Source organism: Theobroma umbraticum, unplaced genomic scaffold (assembly GCF_002168275.2).
Source record: "Theobroma umbraticum cultivar Fairchild unplaced genomic scaffold, ASM216827v3 scaffold_20.0, whole genome shotgun sequence".
Lineage (NCBI taxonomy): Eukaryota > Viridiplantae > Streptophyta > Magnoliopsida > Malvales > Malvaceae > Theobroma > Theobroma umbraticum.
Genome location: NW_018397266.1, coordinates 3,766,321 through 3,779,627, shown reverse-complemented (window position 1 = coordinate 3,779,627; position 13,307 = coordinate 3,766,321). Strand labels below are relative to the sequence as shown.

General features: G+C 37.0%; 3 pseudogenes; all 3 read left to right on the top strand.

Annotated features, from left to right (window-relative positions):
• The first annotated feature begins 414 nt into the window (after positions 1-414).
• On the top strand, positions 415-2,004 carry LOC110423342 (stemmadenine O-acetyltransferase pseudogene; annotated as a pseudogene).
• Positions 2,005-5,465: 3,461 nt separating this feature from the next.
• Positions 5,466-7,487, top strand: LOC110423224 (stemmadenine O-acetyltransferase pseudogene; annotated as a pseudogene).
• A 937-nt stretch (positions 7,488-8,424) lies between these two features.
• Positions 8,425-11,557, top strand: LOC110423247 (stemmadenine O-acetyltransferase pseudogene; annotated as a pseudogene).
• The last annotated feature ends 1,750 nt before the right edge of the window (positions 11,558-13,307 follow it).

Sequence of the window (13,307 nt, the reverse complement as noted above, 5' to 3'; positions counted from 1 at the left end):
CAAACTAGGCTTTAACATGAGGTCTTAATTGGCGATTAGCTTTTGAATTGAAATGGTACGCATGGATATATTCTAATCAAAGCAGAGTAGGTAAAGAAGTGGTTAATCTTTGAATACCTTTCTTGCTTCGTAAATTTATCTGTTATAAGCAATGCATGTACCACAAGATGAGAGGAATTGGGTAATTCTCTGAAAGTATGTTGGGTTAAGTTGTGAATGCCTCAAGTTTCAAACAGCGATTGTTCTAATGAAACCATGTCAGCATTAACTGCCCGTCAGTATGTAATTTAGTCATTATGCTTTTAGACGAGATCAATAACCGCCCACAAGTTGCATGTTTTCACATTATTATTTTCCAAGATTTTCCTTTCTATCAATTATAAGATATATATAATACCAACAATGGTGCTAGACTTGTGTTGTTATCTCCTCTATATAAACCCCAGTTTGGTAGTCGTGGGTGCAGATATCCAATTTCCATTTTGCGTATCACATCAATTCTGAGTTGCCATTTTGTTACACACCAAAAATGAAGCTTGATGTCGAAGTACTTTCCCAAGAAATGATCAAACCCTCATGTCCAACCCCTGACCACCTTCGCCATTACCAACTCTCTTTCCTTGATCAGATTCAACCCCCAATTTTCATGCCTTTGGTTATGTTCTACCCCAAAGAACATGGTGCTAGCAACTTAGAACAATGTAACAGGATAAAAAAATCTTTATCCGAGGCATTATCTGTGTACTACCCGCTGGCAGGGCGGGTCAGGGACAATAACTTTATTGACTGCAACGATGCAGGTGTTCTCTTTGTGGAAGCCAAGGCTAGTTGCCACCTTTCTGATATTCTTGAAAATCCAAATCCAAATAATCACAACAAGTTCATTCCTCTTGAGCTTGATGAAGCCACTGCCTTACCTGCTATGGTGCAAGTCACCTACCTTGAGTGTGGCGGTTTGGTAGTTTTCCTTGGCATGTCGCACAAGGTTGGTGATGCCTTGTCATTTTTCATGTTCTTAAACTGCTGGGCAGCTTTTGCTCGTGGTGACACTGATATGATAAGTCCTCAGTTCGATTCTGCCATCCTTTTCCCACCAAAGGATATCTCTGGGTTCCACCCGAGGACTGGGATTATAAAGGAGAATTTAGTGGCTAGGAGATTTGTCTTTGATGCTGCTGCAATAGCAGCTATCAGAGCCATATACACTGACAACAAAAGCATCGATGCCAGGCGTCCAACTCGCGTTGAGGCCTTATCTGCGTTCATATGGAGCCGCTTTATGGCTGCAACTCAAGAAAAAGCATACCAAGGAAAGCTCTACACAGTGATTCATGCTATGAACTTACGTACAAGGATGGATCCGCCGCTTCCAAATCACCATTTCGGGAATATCAGCAGACCAGCGATTGCCTTGCCATCAATGGATGAGGAAGATGGATGTTATGACATTCTGAACCAGATGAGAGAAGCAATTCGAAAAGTGAATGCCGAGTATGTGAAGGAGCTTCAAGAAACTGACGGGCACTTGAATTTCATCAAAAGCAGGGCTGCAAGCTTCATGAAAGGAGAGGTGGTCACCTTTAGCTTCACCAGTTTGTGCAGGTTTCCTGTGTATGATGCTGACTTTGGGTGGGGAAAGCCCGTTTGGCTTGGCTCTGCTCTTTTGACTTTCAAGAACTTGTGTTCATTCTTTGACACCAAATATGGAGATGGAATTGAGGCATGGATTAACTTGAAAGCGGAAGACATGGCTAAACTTGAAGCTGACAAGGATTTCCTTTCGTATGTTTCTCCAACTTCTAACGTCAAAGCTTCTGGGTTTTAGGCCTTCACGAATCTAGTCAGAGTTAAGTAGCTTCATGGATTCTGAGGACTGAAATCTGAATCAAATGGCAAAAAAAAGTCATTACTGGTTCATTTTATCTTGTTTCTTTGTAAGTGTGAAAAAGCATTGAGATTTTATTACTTAATTTATTAGCTTATTATTTAATTAAGTAATAAACAAAGTTACATCCAAACATTTGATTCATTAGTTATTGTTTAAAGAGTAGATTCAAATTTCCTTTCTTTCAATTATAAAATAATAATAATAATAATAAACAAGGTTGTTTATAAATGAGATTTTTCTTTTTAATTTTCCTTTCAATGTCAATTAAAATCCTGAATAAATCAATAATTTTAATGATAATATACAGTTAATTTCATATCCCGTACCAATATTATACACAAAATGTGATCTAGACAGCAGCCCAGGGAAAGAGTTCCTAAAAGGTTATTGCTGAAATAGACTCACGACAGTTTTCCTCCCTGGTTGAGATTTTGTCCAGGGGCTGACTTCCAGCCCCTCCTGATTTGGGCTCGGTTTTAAGCTAGCATCGATGCTCTGTCTAGTTGTTTAGATGTGCTGTTTCAGGGTAAAATAATAAAGAGATTCCAACTTTTAGAAAGAGTTCATCTTTGCTCCTCCGGGGGCAGGTCTCTTTTCTTCTTGGCCAACATTGTGTGCTGGGCCAAAAAAGCAAAAAGTCTTCTGTTATAGAACCGTAACTAAGAAGTTTCCTTTTGCTTTACTCCAAGTTGATGTTGTCCCCCCTTCTTATCACATTCTCGCAAAAGGAAAGTCGACCTGGTTGATTCTGGTTCTCTGTTTTCAACAGCAAAAATTGTTGAAATAAGCGTACGGGCCGTTCCTAGACAATTTTGAACGTTGACAAGTTTCACGCTTGTAACCCTCGAAGCAGATTGGGTTCTGACTTCTGAGCTATAATCACCTACGATTTCTAATAAATTAAATTTAATCCAGCTTGTGGCCTAAATTAGTTGCTAAACAACTGCATGCATATGCCGGTAAATTTATTGTCTGATGGTGAATTAATTACGCCTGTCTTAACTAGCCTTATTATTTTCCCAAGTCGAATCTACTATGTTTATAATTGACTACCGATTATGGCAAGGTTATACTTTTGCCTAACCGGATCTCCAATTTTAATTTCAAAGCCCGAGCAGTGATGATAAGTCCAATAAAAGGACTGCTCAGACAAGTGGATTTCATTAATGACGACCTAGATCTAGCGGGTCGGCGTATGAAATTAGAGCATTTTATTGCATCCAAGCTGGTAAAAGAATCTAGATCAAGAAGTCTAACTAGGGTTTAGTTCCTCATATCTCCAAGTCCAAGAATTCAACAAAATATCCCCCTCTAATAAACCCCAGTCTTTAGGGGTTTGATTACTACTCTTGCTTCCTTCTAAAACTTAAAAAGAGTACACCAAAGAACGTCGATAGTAACTTCAAATTTAATGAAAACCAATATGTTCACAACCTAAATATAGTAGTAATAAAATTTGTTTAATTCATTCAGTTGGCTGCCATGATGGGCTGCAACAGGTTCTGAAGAGGTGGGTAACTTTCGAGAGCCCTTTTTGTAGTGGGGAAGGATGCAAAGATGCAGATGAGATCTTCTCTGTTTTTGTTAGTCGGCCTGCTCCGAGACTTCAAGATGATTTCATCTACTGTATATGCTTCAATACAATGCATAGTGTAATCCTTGCTCTCAATGAAGATTTTGCCTGTCGGGTAATAAACTGATTGACAAAAGGTTTGATCGTACACTGCATTCCCAAATCTGGAAAACAATTAATTTATGTGCCAGAATGAAGAATCAATATATATCACCTGCAAGTCAGCTTAAAGCATTGTCAAATTGAGGTACTAATGAGAAGGAAGAGTTTGTTTGGAATTTCTTATTGGAGAAAAAAAGAGACTTATCTATGGTGGTAGATTCTTGATTATAAGTAAACTTGAGTAGCGATCCTGTATCTTATACTCATAAAAGATGAAAATAAAGCATATTTCAAATTTAAACAATATTGCTTGAATGCGAGAATTCAAGTTTTGTTTAGATTTTGTTGCTCTTTCTGGATTAACACGACATAGCAGGGCAAAAGGTAACACCTCATTCAGCTAAATAATCTGAAATTAATACCTTTGGTAAGTTGTAACCCGAAAGAACCTTGATCAGATGCATATTCTAATCGAAGAATGGAATTAAGGGTAAATTACTTATTTAATTATTTAATTTTTTAAGAGTTATTTTATCACTCAATTTTAAAAAAATCATTTTTAATATTTTAATAACTTAATTATTTTTTTGAAAGATAGAATATTTCATTATAAATCACTGAATTAGGGGTTCCCTGACAGTCACGTAGATTGACGTTAACTTCTGATAATCGAATGATTAAAATATTAATTTTTATAATTATTGATGACTGAAATGTAATTTTTTAAAATCGAGTGATTAAAACATAAGCTTTTGAGAAGTTTAATAATGAAATGGGTAATTTATTTTAAAAGTAATTGAAAACAAATTCTTCGAAAGTTAAGTGACCAAATGAGTAATTTATTTTACAATTAATTATAAAATGTTTATAGTTGATAATATGAATTAAAATTCAGCTTTGTGCTGCTTCTAAGAAATGGAACAATCATTATTCTTCAACATAGTGTCTCTAGAAATTCAAGTTTTTCTAAAAATATATGTCCATATAATAAACTAAACACCAAGGCTTGGGTTAACATTTGCTGAAATCAAATCTTTCTAACAATACCGTTCTCTACCGTACGTATCCTTGTCACTGCAATGCAATTGGGTTATATATATATATTCATATATGCATACATATATTATATCCATCATTCGTTTATCAGGCAATGCTTAATTAATTTGACATTCTGCTTTTGAAATCCGTGGCCTGCTACTGAAAATAGTAATGGCCACTTCAAAATTTTGGATAAGTACTTTAGCACACGGAAAGAATGAAGAAAGAAAAGTCATAGTGATGATTTTCTAGAAGTAATCTAGGCTTGTTGGTTTGAATTTCCTTCTCTTTGATAGTAATATGTGAATATGATTGATCATCCATTGATTATGGGGCCTTTTCTGCTTACCAATGGTTAAGAGTTTGCCTTTCCCTTTCCAATTAATGGATTGCATGTAATTAGCTCTTTGACATTAATCCCTCTAACCCCTGGGGTAAGTATTGCAACCGTAAGGTCAGATGGCTGAGCAGGTATATGGCATGCTGGTGAGGGAGATCGGATATGCAGCCGGGCCCAGAAACACGAGAGAAAAACAAGGATATTTCTGCCAAATCTTCTAAAAGAATTTGGTGACTCTAATTAGAGCTATCAGTCCAAAGAATGAGAGTGTCTATTACCATAGATGAGCCGTTTTATGAAATGATCATTAATTACCATATGATTCAGTATGTGTTAATGTTTATGTTCTTTGCAATAAATACACTCTTAATCTGCAATAGGACTAGGAAGAAGATAGGCTCTCAATTAGGCCATATAGCCCCCCAAATTATATATATATACATATATATAGACACACACACACAAAATGATGATATAGTAATCAATTAGAGTGAAGTTTTAGCTTAGACTGACCTCAACGTGACATAAGAGCCATACAGTGAAAAGTAAAAGGAGACAAAATGTGACAAAGGGATGGGAGTAGTGTATACTTAAAAACTGGAAGTAAATGTTTAAGTAATAGAAAAGGGGTGCACTGGATTTGGCCTGTAAATTAATTTAGTGCGTTGAATATGCAAAAAAACCTACCGATATGCAAAATCCGCGTCTTTCATGTGTGAATGCTAATTAAATCAAAGTCCCCGGGGCCTCGAGATTCAGGAGAAATTTCCACTTAACCTGCCATATTGACTACAGAATGCAAATTCGATTTTGCTAAGAGAATAATGTTACTAAAACCCACATGCATCTGCTTTCTGCCTCCTGTCTGTGCATGCACTATATAAGATGGCAGTTAGGGGCAATCTCCGCCAAATGCCAAGCAGGCACCTTTCTAACTCCTAAACACCTTCGAAATCTCCACTTCGCTTCGAGACTAAAAGCCAAAATGAAGGTCGAAGTCATTGCCAGAGGTATTATTAAGCCTTCCTCTCCAACCCCTGACCACCTTCGAAATCTCCACTTCTCTTTCCTTGACCAAATTGCTACCCCTGTTTTTATGCCAATGGTTTTTTTCTATACAATAGACTGTGATGTCAATGTGGGTAATTTCAATAGAACCGAGTGGCTGAAGAAATCCCTGTCCGAGACCTTAACTCGATTTTATCCCTTAGCCGGACGTGTCAAAGACAATGCCTTCATTGACTGCAACGATGAAGGCGTCCCTTTCGTTGAATCCCGAGTGAAGTGCAAACTTTCAGATGTCGTAAGGCAACCCGAGCCTGCCCAACTCAACAAGCTACTCCCTTATGAATTGGATAACGTAGGAGACTTGATTTTGGCAATTCAAGCCAATATATTTGACTGTGGTGGAATGGCTATCGGCGTTTGCATCTCTCATAAAATTGCTGATGCGTTATCTCTAATCATGTTTCTTAATAATTGGGCTGCCACTGCTCGTGGGGACAGTGATACGGTCCCTCCACGATTTGATTTGGCCACCCTTTTTCCTGCCAGAAGCATATCCGGATTTAAACCCAGCACTGGAATTTTTAAAGACAAGATTGTGACAAGGAGGTTCGTGTTCAGTGCTTCAATGATTGCCGCACTTAGAGCTAAGTATGCTGATGATGGTGCAAGTAATGGAGAATTCCAAAGGCGCCCCACACGAATCGAAGCACTTTCAGCCTTCATTTGGAGCCGCTTCATGGCTACAACTCAAGGAAAACCAGACCCTGAAAAGCTCTACACAGTGCTTCACGCAGTGAACCTGCGCACAAGGATGGATCCGCCATTGCCAGAGTACTATTTCGGTAATATCAGCCGATTTGCAATAGCAATACCGTCTATAAACTCCGAGGAAGAGTGTTTTGGCATCGTGAGCGAGGTGAGACATGCAATAAGGAAGATAGATGGCGATTACGTGAGGAAACTTCAGGAAGGAAGCGGACACTTGAATTTTATGAAAGAGCGAGCTGAGAAAATCACAAAAGGAGATGTGGTTTCTTTCAGCTTTACTAGTTTGTGCAGGTTCCCTCTTATGAAACCGATTTTGGGTGGGGAAGACCTATTTGGTTGGCTCGGCTAGCCTCACCTTCAAGAATTTGGTGGTTTTCATGGACACAGGTTCAAGTGGCGGCATTGAGGCCTGGATTAATATGAAGGAGGAAGACATGGCTAGGTTCGAAGGTGATGAGGAGTTGCTTGCGTTTGTTTGCTCAGCTTCGGATGCTTAAACTTGTGGGTTTTAGTTTACTTTACCTCCGAATCTGCTCCCATGCTTTTCTTGGAAAGGGTAGATGGATATTTGCTTCAATGTTTGAAACTAAAAACTTAATTTGTTTTCTTTTTTTTTTTTTTTTAATTTTGAAGTTTTTGGAAGTGGTTTTAATATCTTTAGATGCCATGTCCAATGTAATAAAAAAATGAAAAATAAATGACATGTATTGAATCAACATGTCTAATGCAAAGACAAATGAAATCAAATAAGTGATAATTTTTTGTTTTTATGTTTTAGGAAGTCAAGGCGTGTGGGTTTGTGTACCCTGTTTGTTGACATGTTGAAAATATAGTAGTTGGCAGTCAATTTTTAAAAATAATTCTTTTGAATTTTAAAACACCTAATAATTCTAATGAGATACAAGTCATACATAATAATAACAAAGAAAGAAAAAGGAGAATTTGCCGCATAAATTGAAAATTAGAACCAATTTATAACAAACTCACCAAGTTTGGAAGCTTCATTTTTTTTCAAATGGTAAGTGAATATTGTTAGACATTCGGAGAAATGCGAGAAGTAAATTCTGTAAACGATAGCCAAGAAGTGATAATTCCAGGAGCCAAGAAATATTCTGCTCCCTGATTAGCTCAAGAAACATCTGAGTAACAACCTTATGCTTGGATAAATAGTAAATGAAGATATCTCCAGAGATGTTTTAATCTGTCACAACAAAATATCTTTCAAACAATCTACCTTAACAAGATCGCTAAAATTGAGATATTTAGTCAAAAAGATAAGTTTAATATTCAGAAGAAATCACTCTGGCCATGTGAAATTCATTAGGTACAAGGGGATGAGTGATGGCTACAACAATTAGCCTGCAACTTTTCTTCTTTCCTAGCTATGTCTTGTCGATAGACAAATTAATCCTCTTATGGAAGATAAAATACTTAGACCTACTACAATTATTATAGTCATATTATTTGTATTCTTGAGAGCAGCAAGCACGCTACCCCTATCATAATCTACCATGTTTGGTTAACCAGAAAATTGCTGCAAGAAAAGAAATGCTTGGTTGTAATATCTTTGGACCGTGTATGCTGTTACGTAATTGCTGCTGTCCATTCATTCGAATCACAGCCGAGATTTGGCCTTACAAATAATTTTGGGATTTTGAACCTTTTTTCTCTCATTAACATCTATATAAATATATGTTATATTGGAGCCGCATTAAGCAGGAACAGGACGGTACAGAGATCAGCAAAGTATAATTTGTTCACGAAGATAGCTTGGGGCAAAGATGAAGCTCGAGGTTGAAGTAATGTCCAAAGAGATTATCAAGCCATCATCCCCAACCCCTGATCATCTTCGCCATTACCAACTCTCTTTTCTTGATCAAATATCTCCTCCCGTCTATAACCCTTTGGTTCTATTCTACCCGATGACCAAATGCAATATCCAAGTAAACAAAACCAAGATTACCGACCACCTTAAACAGTCCATGTCCAATGCCCTATCCTATTTTTACCCACTAGCCGGACGGATTAAGGATAACCAGCTTGTAGACTGCAATGATGAGGGCATACCCTTTGGAAGCCCAAGTCAAGTGCAAACTTTCAGATATCCTAGAAAACCCTGCTCCTAGTGAACTCAACAAATTACTTCCCTTTGTACTAGATGATGCTGAGGAATTGCCCCTAGGAATCCAATTCAACGTTTTTTATTCTGGAGGCATAGGTATTGGTGTGTGTATTTCTCACAAACTTGCAGATGCCCTGTCGTTTTTCACATTTGTGAATACTTGGGCAGCCATTGCTCGTGGAGAGAGTTACATAGTGTCTCCAGAATTTGCATCGGCCAAATTGTTCCCTCCAAAGAGCACATTAGGGTTTGACCCGAGAACTGGCATATCAACAGAAAGAATTGTAACGAAGAGGTTTGTGTTTACTGCCTCCAAAATACAGGAAATCAAAGCAAAATACACTAAGAGTACTGCAAGTGCCGAAAACCAAAAAGGCCCATCACGCATTGTGGCATTATCAGCTTTCATATGGAGTCGTTTTGTTGCTGCAACCAAAGCAAAACCAATCCCTGATAACTGCTTCCACACAATCATTCATGCAGTAAACTTACGCCCAAGATTAGAACCGCCGCTAACAGAACATTCTTTTGGAAATTTTTACCGCGTTGCGATGACAGTTCCATCCATAAACTCTGAAGAAGATTGTTGTAGTCTCGTTTACCAGATAAGGGACTCCATAAGAAAACTTGACATGGAATATTGTAGGCAACTTCAAAATGGGCAGAGTCACTTGGACGTCATGAAAGAGAGCACTGAAAGTTTCATTAGAGGAGAGATGGTTTCCTTTAGCTTCACTAGTTTATGTAGGTTTCCTATGTATAAAGCTGACTTTGGTTGGGGGAAACCTATTTGGGTGAGTTCCGCGAGCCTTACTTTTAAGAATCTAGTAGTTTTCATGGATACTGTATCTGGGGATGGAATAGAGGCTTGGGTCAGCCTAAAAGAGGAAGATATGGCTATGTTAAGCGATGAAGTATTACTCGCATATGTTGTGTTCCCTAAGAGGCTGCTAAAGAATTTAAACTTCTTATCTTTCTACCAAGTGAAGTTGATCGATATTTGCAGTATTTGTTTAGTGACAATATCGGCTTCGACGTATCGGGGTTTTTTAATCTTAAACTATTTTATTTTTTATTTTCTTTCTTTTTTTTTTGTCAGAAAGATTCTAATTTTCTCTTGCATATTATGGTGCAGATGTACATTATTTGTTTTTCTTTTTCTTTTACGTTAGGAAAAGAGTTGTTTTTTTTTTAAAAGATGAGTTTTTATTAATGATAAGCTGGAATGCCGTGGGGAGTCTTCAACGTTGAGGTTTGGAGACTCCTGTTGGCATGGAAGTTATCATAAAAAGAGCCTGTTCTGAACAATTACAAGAGGAGCAGTTGCTCAAGGAGCACTTGGCAACATCTCAACACGGATAATCTCAAAAACAAGTAAAGTTCTGGATAAATCCCTAAACAAAAGTCTAATACTAGTGAAATTTTATTAGAGTGATAAGATAAATGAGTGTTTTTAGGGTTGACAGTCCTTAATCATCACAGCACCAGCTACCAAGGTCTTACAAACCAAGCGATCACTGATCAATAGGTGCTCTTCAACAGACAACCCATCAACATCTCCTGCACATCTCAAAGACCAGAGTCCACCACTCACACCATGAATCACAAAAAACAGTAGTAGTCAATGTCACCAGAACCTCATCATGGCCAAAAGTAAAGAACATCATCCAAGGCCCCTCTGGAGAACGTAAGAAATAGACACAAACCTTCCCACCAACATCCAAAACACAGTCAGAGACCTTATCTATTATTGTAATTTCTATTCCTATCATCTTAGCTTTATCTAGATACTTAGTTTTATCAATTAGTTTTATATCGTTCTGTCCATCAATAAAACTTAATATTTCCAATCTCTACATGATATCATAGCTTTATGACCATGAGTATTATTCCTCAAACCTTTGTTTCTCCTCTCTTTACTCCTATAACTGCTCATCACACCTTTTCTATCAAACTCACCACCAAAAACTACCTAGCCTGGAAAACAAACTATCAAAACCTTAATGGCTTTCTGGATGGAACCTCTCTTGAACCGGCCAAGATTATTCTTCCTCCCACCATACCCCAAGAACAAATTTCCAATCGTGAATATCAATCCTAGTTTCAAAAAGATCAGATGCTTCTTTCTTGGCTGTTATCTTCTCTAACTGAAGAGATCTTTTATATGTGGTTTGGTTATCCTTTTCTTTCGCTGTTTGGCATGCTTTTCCCAATGCTTTTGGGTTTATTTCTCAAAATTGTCAACTCTAGCTTCATATTGAACTTCAAGAATTCAAGAAAAATGATCTTTCTGTCTCTGAATATCTACAACGGGCTAAAAGTCTCGCTGATGAATTGAGTGTTGTTGGGCGAACAATGACTTTTGCTGAATTCAATGCCATTATTTATCGAAATGTAGGTAATGATTTCCATAATATTATCACTGCCCTTAATCTTCAGCTTGATTTTGTCCCTTTTCATGAGTTGCATGGTCAATTAGTTGCTCATGAAATTCTTCTTAAAGCCACTCATGAACAACCAATTGCTAACATTATTCATAAATCTACTACCTCTTCCAACAATTCTGTTCTTCTTAAAAGCACTCATGAACAACCAATTGCTAATATTGTTCATAAATCTATTACCTGTTCCAACAATTTTGCCCCTCTCCTTCGTACACCTTTTATGCCACCATCTTCCAAACTGAAATCCTCTATCTCCCATTCATGTTGCCCATAGAGCCCTTTTTAGATTTATGGACTCAAGAATCACACAACAGATAAATGCAAAAAGCGTTATATTCCATGACAAATTTCTAATCCACAAGCTCGCCATCTCTTTTATGGCTCGTTTCCATCTTCTTCATCTGTTCCTTATTCACCCTATCGATCTGCATATTTCACTCATGCTGGCTAGTCTACACCTTGGTTTCCAGACACTATGGCAAATTATCATACTATCTCAGATTTTTCTAATCTCACAATCGCTAATGTCTACAAAGGTGGTGATCAACTTTATACGGGTAATGGCCAAGGTTTGCACATTTCTCATACTGGCACTCTATTTCTTCTTTCTTCTCATGACAATTTCAAACTTCGAAATATTTTATGCATCCCACAAATTACCAAGAATCTTTTATCTGTTCAAAAATTTGATACTGACATTTCTTCTTCTTTTGAATTCTAGCCTAACACTTTTCTTATTAAGGATCAGAACACCAGGAAGGTTTTATTGCAAGGATCAAGTAAAGATGGAATTTAAGTTCTTCGTACTTTGCCAATAAAGAAAGAAGCCTTGGCTAGAGAACGGTTGTCTCTTACAGATTGGCATGCTCGACTTGGCTATACTCACCTTTGCATAGTTTCTCAAATAATTACAGATTTTAATTGCCTTGTTTGAAATCTTCACCAATGTCTCCTTGTTTTCATGTCACTTTGAGATATTACCTATTCTTTAGCACTTGTCACAATGCAAAACCAAATTATGAGCATCTTTGAATAATGTAAACCAATACAAAACTGATTGGAGGACTTTAGTAGCAGTTCTTGTTCCTCCAAAGTGTCCTCTATAATATGAAGAATGGCAATGGTGAACCATGCTTTGAGTTTCTTTTCCTTTAGGACACATTTTCTAAAAATCGGGTTTCTAGACTGCTTAAACAAGAAAGGCTCACCTTAGAAATAAAATTTAACATCATGCAAAAAAAATTTTTTTGATGAAAATTTAAATTAAGGGGAATAATATTGCTTACCAAATAATTCACAAAATCAGCATACCAAGGAAGTGATTTCTTACCAACTTGAAAGATTTGTTCATCAGGAAAAGTCTCTTTGATTAAGGTTGAATCTTTACCTTGAGCTTCAATCTCCAATCTTGAGAAGTGGTATGCCACTTGATTTTCTGTTCCTTTTCTGTTACAAATCTCTAGATCAAACTCTTGCAGAAAAAAAATCCACCTTATTAATATTGGCTTAACATCTTTCTTGACAATCAAATATTTGATAACTGAATGGTCAATATACACTATCACCTTTGTCCTCAGGAAATAGGAGCGAAATTTGCCAAAAGCAAAAACAACAGCTAAAAGCTCATTTTCTGTTGTGGTATAATTTTTCTGTGCCTCATTCAAAGTCTTGCTAGCATAATAGATGGAATGAAAGAGTTTATCCTTTGTCCCAAAATGGCTCCCACCACATAATCACTTGCATCACACATTAGTTCAAAGAGGAAAGTCCAATTGAGACTAATTATGATAAGTGCTGAAATTAATCTTTTCTTTAATTCTTCAAAAGCAACAAAACAATCATTATCAAAGTTAAATGGCACATCGTTTTCCAATAAATTGTAAAGTGGTTTGAAAATTATTGAAAAGTCCTTGATAAATCTTCTATCAAAACCAGTATGACCAAGAAAACTTCTAATACCTTTGACATTTATTCGAGGTGGTAGTTTCTAGATTATTTTAATTTTTGCTTTATCTATCTCAATG